Consider the following 11,460-nt stretch of genomic DNA (forward strand, 5'->3'; position numbering starts at 1 on the left):
CACACACACACACACACACACAGACACACACACACACCATCATTATTTCAGTTCTGTTTCTCTGGACAGACTAATATGACATACTATGGGATGTAACAAGCAAGACAGGCAGCATGCCAGGGAGGCAATGTGAGCAGAGATGAAAACCCAAAGAAATTGTGATAACAAAGGAAATACTAGAGGCAAAAGAACTGTAACAGATACAAAGAATGATGTGAGAGACTTGTAGACAGGAAGGACATGGCCAAGGAAAGGATTTTTGACTTTGGGTACATCTCAATAGAAATCTCCAAAAATGACAGAGAGAGGGGTGGGCGAGAGAATAGAAAGACCAGAAACAGACCCACATATGCCTAGTTAGTGGAACTTTTACAAAGGACTGGGGACAACACAATAGAGCTAAGTTTGTCTTCCCAGCAAATGACACTGGGACAACTGAACATCTGCATGGGGAAAAAAAAAAAAAGAATTTAGTCACAGACTTTAGATTCTTCACAAAATTATCTCAAAATAGACCATAAATATAATTTAAGATGCAATGCTATAAAAATCCTAAAAGATAACACTGGAGAAAATCTAGACAATCTTGGATATGATGGTGAGATTTTTTGGTCATAATATCGAAGTCTCATCATGATGAAGAGTCTCTACAATAGCAGGACATTATTAAATCTAAGATTTTTGCCTCCACAAAAGGTGGTTGAAAGGAAGAAAAAAATAAGTGAGTGAACTTGGAGAAAAATATCTGTAGATGACTGTAAGAATGCACACAAAGCACACGTGCCGCCACTCTAAATACCCAACAAGAAGAAACAGGCACCCATTGGAAACTGGGTCAAAGACTGTAACAGGCATCTCTAAAAATAAGACAAACAGAAAATGAATAAACACACAAAAGGATATACTACATCACATCTCAGTGCAAATTAGAGCAATCGTGTCAGCAATATGTTAGGAAGAACAAGGTGAGAACATGGACAGCACCAGATGCTGGCCAGGGTGCACAGCAATAGCAACAGCCATTCCTGTAGTGGAAACACAGAATAGTACAGCCATCTTGGAAGACAGTTTACCAGATTCCTATAAATTCAACATTGTCTCATATGATACAGCCTAATAACTGTGATCCTTGGTATTTTCCTTGATAGTTGAAAACTTATATCTACATTAAAACTTACACATGGATATCGATTCCTGATCACCAAAACTTGGAATCAATTGCTGTTCCTTCTAAGGGTGGATATACAAACTGTGATATGTACAGACAATGGAATGTTACTTGGCACTAAAAGGACAGGAGCTATGAAACTATATTACTTACATTTCTTATGACAAAAATGCCTGGCAGAAAGCATCTAGGAGAATAAAATGTATTGTGGCTTGCAGTTTGAGGGGATACAGTCCGTTCTATGCAGGAAGGTATGCTGGCGGGTGGGGAGAGGTTGTGGTGGAGGGAGCTTGCCCACCTCTGGACAGATCAGAAAATGGGGATTCTGGTGCTTTGCTGAATTTTTCATTTTTCTTTTTATTCAGGCTGGGACCACAGCCATGGGATATCAAATCTCATATTCATGGCAGGCCTCCTTCCCCACGTCCCTACTGCCTGGAAACATCCTTACAGACACACTGGACAAGAATCCTCACTACTGGGTCTTCGTACATTTCAGATCCAGTCAAATTGACAATGAAGAGTATCCATCACAGAAGTGACAAGGGTGGAAGACATTAGCTCACTTTACCAAGTGAAAGATGATCAGAGCTGGGCAGTGGTGGCGCACTTTAATCCCAGCACTTGGGAGGCAGAGGCAGGCAAATTTCTGAGTTTGAGGTCAGCCTGGTCTACAGAGTGAATTCCAGGACAGCCAGGGCTACACAGAGAAACCCTGTCTAAAAAAAAAAAAAAATGATCAGAAGAGGCTTTGTGATGGGAAATTCCAGTCCTACCACTCTGATTAACAAAACTTTATTGTTGGGGGAGCGGGGCTGGGACAGAGAGCCCAGGAGACTGTGGGGGCCATGAAACTATTGAAGTTACATGCATTACTTGGTGTTTTTCAGAATCCACAGCACGTATAGCAGAAGGGAAGAGACTCCAGTGAGCACTGCAGACTGTAATTTGTCAATGCAGTCTCATAGACTGAGACACATGTGACACTCAGAGATGTGGACAATGAGGGATGCTGTGCATGTTTAAAGAATGCTGTGTATAGGATCGCTCTGTGCCTCTGGTCAGTTCTGCTATGGACCCAAATGTACTCTAAAATGCATAGTTTTGAGGAAAGAGTTGGACGAGCAAGGTGTAGTTTAAGCAGAAGGCAACAGTTCAGGGGCAAGAAGGCTCTCCCACTAATACAGATCGTAACATAGAGATGGGGCAGGCCATCAGGGGCAGAGGGAGCTGGACGCTGAGTCGGGAAGAATGCCAGACCCACCCTTAGAGGTGCATCAAAAGCACCTGCCTGTAATCCTACCAGGCATTCTGCTGTTTCCTACTGATGAAGTCCCATTCTTTAGCTGCTCTAAGGGCCAGCCAGGGTCGTCAGCCACTGCTGTGAAACACTGCTGCCCATGTGAAAGAACAGGTTCATCCAAGAGATGCCCCGCAGTTACAAAGTAAAAGGTTCACTTCTGTCAGGAAACGTTGTTCATATTTCCTACAACTCCCTTTCCTCCAGGGTGGCTCCCTGCCATCAGCTATTTTTAGCCTTGTACCAGGGAGGAATATATTATGGTCTGGCTGGAATCTTCTTCATGACCTGACTCTTTGCATGTGCTGACTTTTACTTCTCTATTGACCATTCCCCTTCTTCTTTGACGGGTGTCTCTCTGTTGCAGCCTGTGTGCCCTAGAGACAGATGGATTCTCGGTATGGCTCCTCATTTGACACCTCCTCAGCATGCTGCTGCCGTGGCTTGACTCTCGCTCTCAGTTCTGTGTCATAAATAGCCATTCAGACTCCACACTGAGCAGGACATGCCCTTTCCCTGTGAAGGGCATCGCTGCCATCTTTGGAACCTGCAGCAGGTCCTTTGGCTCCTTGGCCACATACCCACTCAAACTCTAGTATTTGGTCAGCTTTGCTTCTTTGAATTTGTTTCTCCTGTTGCTTTTGAATGGTTTCTTGAAGTCAATGTGTAAATAATTTCACACTGTGGGTCCTTGCTGCGAGCCTGCCTCCCATGTTTCATCTCCTGTGAATGGGGCCCCTGGGTGTTTGCCTAAGCTACTTAATAGCCATTCTCTGGGGTTTTCTGTACCCTTCCTCCTGTAGGCGTAATGGTTTTTCACACAGTTTTAGATGCCTGAGGCTGAGTGATCTATAAACAACCAAACATTCCTTCTCATGGTCCTGGTAGCTAAGAACAAGATGTCAACGTGATCGGGTTCTGGGTTAGAAAGGTAGGTTCTCATTGCTTCTTGAGACAGAACTAAAGGTCAAAGGGGCTTCCTCTGGTCCCTTTAATCAGAGCACTCTTATTCAGAGGGGTCTATCCTCATGGCCTCCGTACCAGATAAAGGTCCAACCATCTAGCAGTACCACACGGTGGAAGGAGTGGGGTTTCAGCATGTACTTGGGGAACATAAGCATTGGCCTCAGTGCAGACACAAAAATCTCACCTCCAGAAGAGCCTAAGTATAGCATAGAGTTGGAGTGAAATGGTGGTGACCATTAGACACACCCTTGTGCACCAGACCTTCAGGGTGCTGGGTCCTTTGTATCTCCTGCCTTCGACACTGGGTAACAGATTGCTCTCTGGGGGACACTGTTCTCTTCAGCTCCCCTTTATGCCCAGAAGTGTGGCTGAAGGCTTTGTCAATTTCAGCCTTGGTTTCAACCAACAGAAAGTAGTGTTTGTTCTTCGTTCCCAAGGTGACACCTTTGAGGCCAACTTTCACTGAGGTGATTATTTTTAAAAACCACATCCAGGCTGGGCTGGGCAAGCACACTGTCACTGGTGGTTTAAAGTAATACAGGTTCAATTTTTCTTTTGGGGAGATGGGGGACAAGTTCCTGTGTGTCTGTCTCCTCTCCCCAGGACTTCATAAGTTTTCTTTCTTTGGCTTCAGATCAGCTGCGTTTGCCAGGAAAGAGTTCTTATTCTCTGGGCCAAATTCAAGTGTGATGTGTTCTGATATATTCTTGGCATTAAGGACATAAGTGGTACCATGAATAATGTTTGTGTTCTGTGGGACATCAGAATACGAGTGTTGCTACTCGGCTATGTTAAGGTCAAACTGCTTCAAAACATCCCCGGAACATACCAGACTGTAGCTGGTTTCTAAGAAGATATTTTAGGCTTGTCAGTAAACTTCTAGAAAGCAGTCAGTTATTGGGATCCAAAATATACACCAGGAGGAATACCATTCTGAGTATTTTTCTGTTTATTCCATAATTAAAAGTCAAACCTGCCTATTATTGAAAGGTATGTTTTTAAAAAGAAAGGTCTTTTTTGCTTTAAAAATTCAACATTCATCAAAAGTCTTGGTTTGGTTCTGTTCTCCATCTTGATATTTTTCTCAAGATCTAGCTTGCAGACAATGATGTGATATCCCTTTGTTTACGCCCTTTCACTTGTCAAAACTGGCTTAAAATGTTCTTGCTGAAATGTTTCCATATTATACTAAAATATGTTGATTGCTATTTTTAAAAGTGTACGCATCAAAATACTCTCAAAGAGACCGGCTTAAGCTTTCCATCGTTCGTTGGGTTGGTGCAAGTTGGACATTTGTAATGCAAATGTCTGAAACCTGGAATGCTCCAAAATCAGAAACTCTTTAGTGTCAATGTATAGCCATAAGTCTGGTGATCTGTGGACATTGTGCCTGTTATAGTCTGCATCTTGAGTGTCTCCTGAGACCCACAGGTTAAAAGCTTGGTTCTTCATTTGATGCTAGGGGGAGATGGTAGTATGTTTAGGTGATGAAGCTCGTGAGAGGGAAGTTGTGTCATTTGTGGACATACCCTTGAAAGCAAAATTAGAACCCCAGCCACCACCACCACCACCCTTTTTGTTTCCCAGCTACCACAAACTGAGCAGCTCCCTGCCAGAGCAAGGTCTGAAACTCTGGTCCTAAATAAACCTTTCCTCACTATAAGTTACCTCAAGGATCTTGTTACAGTGATGCAAAGCTGAGCATCACAGCACACAAACTTTCTTTCAGGGACAAAGTAAGTTGAAACATTGCATGAAGTTACCTGTAGACTGCGTCTAATGAATTTCACATCTAGACTTGGCTCTGGTCCTCAAGACCTCTCCGTGTATATGCAAATATTCCAATCATACCCCCTGAATAGACCCTGAAACTATTCTGGTCCCAGTCCCCGGGAGAAGGGATATTCGATCTGCAGCATTCTCTCTACTTTCTGTCTCCTGTAAACTAGTCACTTGTCTAGAGAAAATGTAGTTCTCATCTTGAACGAATTCATAAATAGGTGCTTTGGGGTCTCAATATCCTCTCATGCAGATTGTACTGTGGAGAGGGGGCAGGCAGAGGTGGTCAGAGGGAGCTGGAAACTGAGTCATGAAGACTTACCTGCAGGGATGCGACAAACCCCTGCCTGCAATACCACCAGACAGTTTGTTGTTTAGTATTTTGAACTCCCTGAGCCCTGCATTCTTTTTACCTTAAATGACTGTGTTACAGAAGAAGACATTAGACTCAATGGTTAGTGGATGCTACACACAAATCCTAACCCCTGTGTGCCAGTTACGTGAGGCTTACACATGCAGGAAGGGTTCTGAATCACCTTTGTCACCTATGAGATAGACTCTAACCCTCAGGGGTGTGGACCTTAAAGGACAACTTGCAGGAGTAAGTTCTTTCCTTCCATCTGTGAGTGTGTGTCAGGCTGGTCTGGGACTGCTTGTGCTCAAATGCTAAATTCTGTACCCCAAGATCTGTTTGCTTCAAGACCAGGAGATCCTCACATCTACCAGCTTTTGTTGTATAAACCTTACTCCCCAAGTTATCCTTGATTGGTTAATAGAGATGCCTACAGCCTGGGATGGGCAGAAGAGAGTGGGCAGAGCAAAGGTTCCTGAGCTTGGGATCTCAGGCAGGGACCATGAAGGAGAAGAGAGAAAGAAGAAGGAAGAAGTCACCTTAGGGTACATGGATGGTGAATGCATGACCGTGAGGGATGGCCTGGTGGAGTAGGAGCTGCCCAGGCAGAACATGGCAAGTGATATCTTAAGGTTATTGATAGGGATATAGACAAAATAGCATAGAGGGCTGATATCTGCCCAGCTCTAATGCTTTAAAGTTTATTGTAAATGTAAAGATTTTTGTCTTTTATTTATGAACTACATGTTCTATGTGAAATAGAAAACCCCAAATAATATTTACCATGACAAATGTGGATCAGGGGATCAAACACAGGTCACCACGTTGTCTGCAAATGCTTCCTCCTCTTATTTCTCCCACCTTGTGCCCCTGGATGTGAGGCCTTCTTTTCTCCTGATTCAGATGGATTACTAGCACACATTTACACAGGAAGAATGTCATTTGTCTGGGACACTGTAACATAACAGGAGGATGGTTTGGTACCAGCTCTGAGACTGAACATGAGCTCTGGTACAGTCTCCCATGTGTTATGCGTGAGTCCAAAGCCCAGGGTGCAGCGACAGGGGAGTGAAATGCAACAGCCACATTACCTATCTTCAGGGAGAAGCTGGGGCAATGTGAGCTACACAGCATCTTCTTCCCTGCACGTACATGAGAGGTCATCTGGAAATTAATTGATTGGATATTTACACTGGATCATTCGGACCAAGGGAAGCTTGTAAAGGAACAGTCAAAGGGCCAATGAGATGGCGCTGTAGATAAAGTGCTTGCTCTCTGACTATCTGCAGTTGATTCCCGGAACCCAAGCAAAGGTGAAGAACAGAGCTGACTCCTGAAGGCTGTCCTCTAACTTCCACACATGCACCAGCGCATACACGCTCCCCTTCCCTATATGTATGTCACTACATATCATACTATACCATACTTATGGTGATGGTGGTGGTGGTGACGGTGATGGTAAATATTTTAAAATAAACTGGGTCAGGAGTTTAACAGATGCCCTGAGGAAAGAACTGAAGTGTGCCCAACCTGGGCAGGAGAGTCTGGCAGGAGGGGGAGGGCTCAGCAGTCCTTTCAGCTGTTTTCAATTAGGCTGGTGTTTAATTTGTGTAGACTCCCAGAGGGGATGCTCAGGGCTGAGACACCCCAGTTTAAACCTCAGCATGTGGACAGGCACAGTTTCTGCACACTTATATTTGCTATTTTCTCTCTTCTCAGGTCACCGATTACAGTAAGTGAATTATTAATCTTAGAAAGGGGGGGTCAGCCAGGTGCAGTGGCTTTTTCTTTTCAGGGATCTAGCAAATCTGTGAGAGGCACNGATCTGAAAGGGGACCCAATGGCCTCAGCAGCTAAGAAGCATTGAGTTGATATTCTTCACTTTCCCTCTGTCTCCTACTTCAGCAGGACATTTCCCTCATGCACAACAGAAGGACATTACAAAGCACAAGTTGGAATGTAGTGACTTCTTTTCCTAAATAAATGTCACATCCAGGAAAGTGACGCTTGAAAGTACCTCAAACCAGGGATACTGGAAGAGCAAACGTACCACCACTAACACATGTCCTATTGGGTTCACACCCCATAAATTCAGCTACAGGAGGAGCTAAGAAAATGGGCATTTTAGGATACAGCGTTTGCACCCATCTCTGATTGCAGGCTGTTAACATGGCTATGCCAAAGTTACCATATCTAGTCAGTTCACATTCTACAACACAATTCCAGAAAAAGCAACAGAATTATGTTTACCGTTTTTGTTTCAGTGGAACTGTATCCGCCACACTTACCCCACAGTACAGGACTTCAACCCCTCTGGGAAAGCCTGGCGTGGTTGAGGACAAAATGATGTCTCGTAAACTAAAGAATTCCCAAGACAACAAAACACTGCTGATTCAAATGTAAAGTGTTCCTGTGTGTAGTGAGCCTACCTGTGTGATCTGAGAGGTTTTAAGTATTCTTCTAGCCATAATTATCTAAATTTTCCTTTTTAAAAAATTAATTTACCACCCCCTCATTCTCTGAGTGGTATTTTGATAGTTTTATTAAAAAGCAAAGTTTTTGGTAAACACCTGAGTTTGCTTTTTTCCAGTACAGTTGGCTGTGGGTTTCTGATATTTAACTCAGTGGATCATCATGAATGTCTCCCCCAATCCCCTGGGGCTACAGTTTATCTCATTGATGACAAAGATAATTCAGAACCCTCTGTGTATGTGTGTGTGTGTGTGTGTGTGTGTGTGTGTGTGTATGTATGCATGTGTAAGCTTCATGTAAGTGCCACATGAATTAGGATTTGTGTGTAGCATCCACTAATGTCTAATGTCTTCTTCTGCAACACAATCATTTAAAGCAAAGAGAATTCGAGGCTCAGGGAGTTCAAAATATGCAATGTCAACTATGTGATTTTCAAAGTTGACAGGCGTTCCCACGGGGGGGGGGGGGCGTGTCTCTCCGGCAGCCGCAACATTTAGAGAAAGGTACATTGTTTAAAAAGGAAGCTCCCAGGCCAGGCTGAGCATTTTGGTAACTCTCCCATCTCTGGAGGTTGTTGTTGTTGTTGTTGTTGTTGTTGTTGTTGTTTTGTTTTGACTAACAATGTGCCATGTGCCGTATTGTTGACGGTTTCATTACACCTTGTCCAGGAAGAATCACCCACACAGCCTGCCAGAAATACAGTGCTGCCGCTTTTCGGGTTTGTCTCCTTTCCGAAATATCAAGACAGGACACTGGGTCCTCACTATGGAATCTACCTTACAATATCACTTGAGGAGTGGTTGTTTCTCCGATAAACGGAGATCACACTAACGTTAGTTGTTATGGTTATGGGGATCTCGATTCAATCGGACTTAAGAAGCAGCATGCATTCCTAGTGCAGCGTGCAAATACACAAGCACCAATCTTCCGAGGAAACTGAACTTGGCTGGAAGACTTATTGAGCCTGAGATATAACACTAGACACCAGCGTTTGGGGGACACTAGTTTTTTTCCAAGACTCTAAAGCAAACCTCCGGGACCTTTGCGCTTAGTGCAAACTGTCTGCTTACCCAAAGTTACCTGCGGGCTCCTCTGCAAATTCACACACAGAACAGATTCCCTCTCATCCTCTCACACTATACAACACACACACGGAGTTAAGTCTTGTCTCCGTGTATACATCAGACAGCCGTCTGTTAGGCAAAGCAACCTGTTAGGCAAAGCAACCACGTCTAAACTTCACTGCAACCCTCCCAGTTCTCCGTTGAGGAGCGGGCTGTGCAGCCCAGAGAGAAGGAGGCGTTGGGGCGGAGTCAGAAGTAGGCGAGAGGTCTTGGGGAAGGCTACAACTGGACCCGGAGCCTTACCTTGGCGACCTTGATTAGGAGGTTAGAGAAGAGAGCGGTGTGTGCTGAGCCGTCCGCTTTACGCTGTTGTGCTTTGGGGGTCTGGGGTGCAAACAGCCCCGGATTCCCCTGCGTTCCAGACACAGACTCTTTCTTGCTCCGGAACAACCTGGACTTTGGCTGTCTCCTCCTTGTTCAACATCGGAGTTAACAACTCTGCTCCAGGTGAGTGGTCGGTCCCTGACGCGGGCGCACACATCCCGGGGATTCTGGTCACAGCTTCCCCAGGGCGGGAGAGAAGGGGATCACTGCTCGCCCTGGGAATCACGAGTCGGTAGTGGAACCCATCACTCTTTTTCTGACCTCCTCTAAGTCCCTACAGTGCTCACGGCCGGCCCGCGCCCCGCCCGCGACGACCCCTCCACGTGGATGCTGCGTGTGGCCCTTGCAGATGTTCTCAGAGCTCCGCCTACCGTGCCTACCGTAGGAGTCCAAGTGCCTCCTCCACGTCTATCACCCCGCTCCCCTCCAACAACTCTGCATCCTTTGCTACGGGGGCCAGGGACCCCAGCATCACCCTACACCGGCTCTACTCCCGCCACGCCCCTCTCGAGTTTCTGCTTCCGTGCTCTGACTCTCCTCTCTAGGTTATTCAGCCTGGCTCCTCAGCTCCTGTTCTGGGGACATCAGGCCTCCTACTGCCCAAGACTTAGCTTAAGTCTCTGCTGCGGCGGTGACTCAACTTGGGAGCTTGCAGCGAGGAGAACCTGAAGCCATCAGGAGGTCCCATCTCGATTCAATGTCCGGTTGCACATTGTCTGGGTTATCTGGGTTTTAAGGGACCCGGGTGCAGAAGGGTTTTCTTTTGCGGTCTTTCCCAAACTGCTCTCTCCAGAACATCCTGCATCAGCTTAGATCGGTTTACCGTCCTTCTTCAGTGCTCCTTCTGAGCAGCCACCAGAAGACGCCCTTGGGCGTGACAAGTGACAGCGGTAAAGGCTTGATTGCTCATCCAGTAGTTGGAAGAAGCTACATTATTGTAATTTTCTCAAGGCAGGAAGGGATGCTGTGAGCTGTGATTGGTGTCTGGCTGTGTTGTTTATTTATTTCTGACACACATTCGGGGGCACCACAGGACAGCCAGCCTGTGCTGTTAGCAGTTTCCTGTGACTAGCCTGAAGTCGGAAGCTGCTCCAGGAATGGGCCTCAGAAACTGATGGTCCCGGAAGGGGTACACTAGAGAGGTATATGATTTCAAACGGAAAAAAAAAAAAAAAAAAAAAAAAAAAAAAGTCCAAAAAGGAAAAAAAAAAAAAAAAAAAAAAAAAAAAAAGTCCTCTAGAAATGCTCTTTCCAAAGCGTCTAGTGGCATTTGAAATGTTTCTCTTGTAATAAAGTGGAAATGTCTACCGTTTGCAGCTTAAATGTTTACAACTTTTAGATCACAGTTTAAGAAATCCAGTCAGTTTGCTGGAAAAGTGCAGTGAACAGTTTCACTGTTACAACTGTGCAAAACACATGGTCACCATGGCGGTTCTGTTTGGTTTGGGTTTATTTTGTTTGTTTGTTTTTATTTACTTTACATCTCTCTCCCTCGCCTTCACCTCCCTCGAATCCTCCCCGTCCCTCCTTCTCACCTCCCACCTCCCCAAACCTCCCTCCTCTCTCTTCAGAAAAGGTAAATCCTCTTGTAAAAGTAGGTGCATCTTCTCCTATTGAGGCTAGATAAGACAGCCCAGTTAGGGGAAAGGGATCCAGAGACAAAGGACACCCCCACCCCCAGGTGTTTACAATTCATTCCATCTATGTCTGACATCTGAGGCAGAACTGTAGGGTAGAAAGACCATGAGCTGGATGTTGGTGGGATTATTCCTATATAAGAAAGTAAGTTGCTTTCCAACTCATCTTAGCTGCAGTGGGTGACAGGGAGAGGTGTGTTACTCATGGAGGTGGGGGGAGATGCTATGGTACTGTGGGGGGTGGGACACGGAGGTAGGGGGAGATGCTATGGTACTGTGGGGGTGGGACATGGAGGTGGAGGGAGATGCTATGGTACTGTGGGGGTGGGACACGGAGG

At 45.4% G+C, this 11,460-nt stretch overlaps 1 long non-coding RNA gene across 1 annotated transcript in view; it reads right to left on the bottom strand.

Annotated features, from left to right (window-relative positions):
• LOC110325176 overlaps nucleotides 1–9,703 on the bottom strand; it is a 15,292-nt gene extending 5,589 nt beyond the window's left edge. Inside the window, exon 1 of the long non-coding RNA XR_002380724.1 lies at nucleotides 9,405–9,703. This is a non-coding gene — a long non-coding RNA (uncharacterized LOC110325176). The remainder of the gene's footprint in view (nucleotides 1–9,404) is intronic.
• Between the last annotated feature and the right edge of the window lie 1,757 nt (nucleotides 9,704–11,460).

Source organism: Mus pahari, chromosome 8 (genome assembly GCF_900095145.1).
Source record: "Mus pahari chromosome 8, PAHARI_EIJ_v1.1, whole genome shotgun sequence".
Classification (NCBI taxonomy): Eukaryota; Metazoa; Chordata; class Mammalia; order Rodentia; family Muridae; genus Mus; species Mus pahari.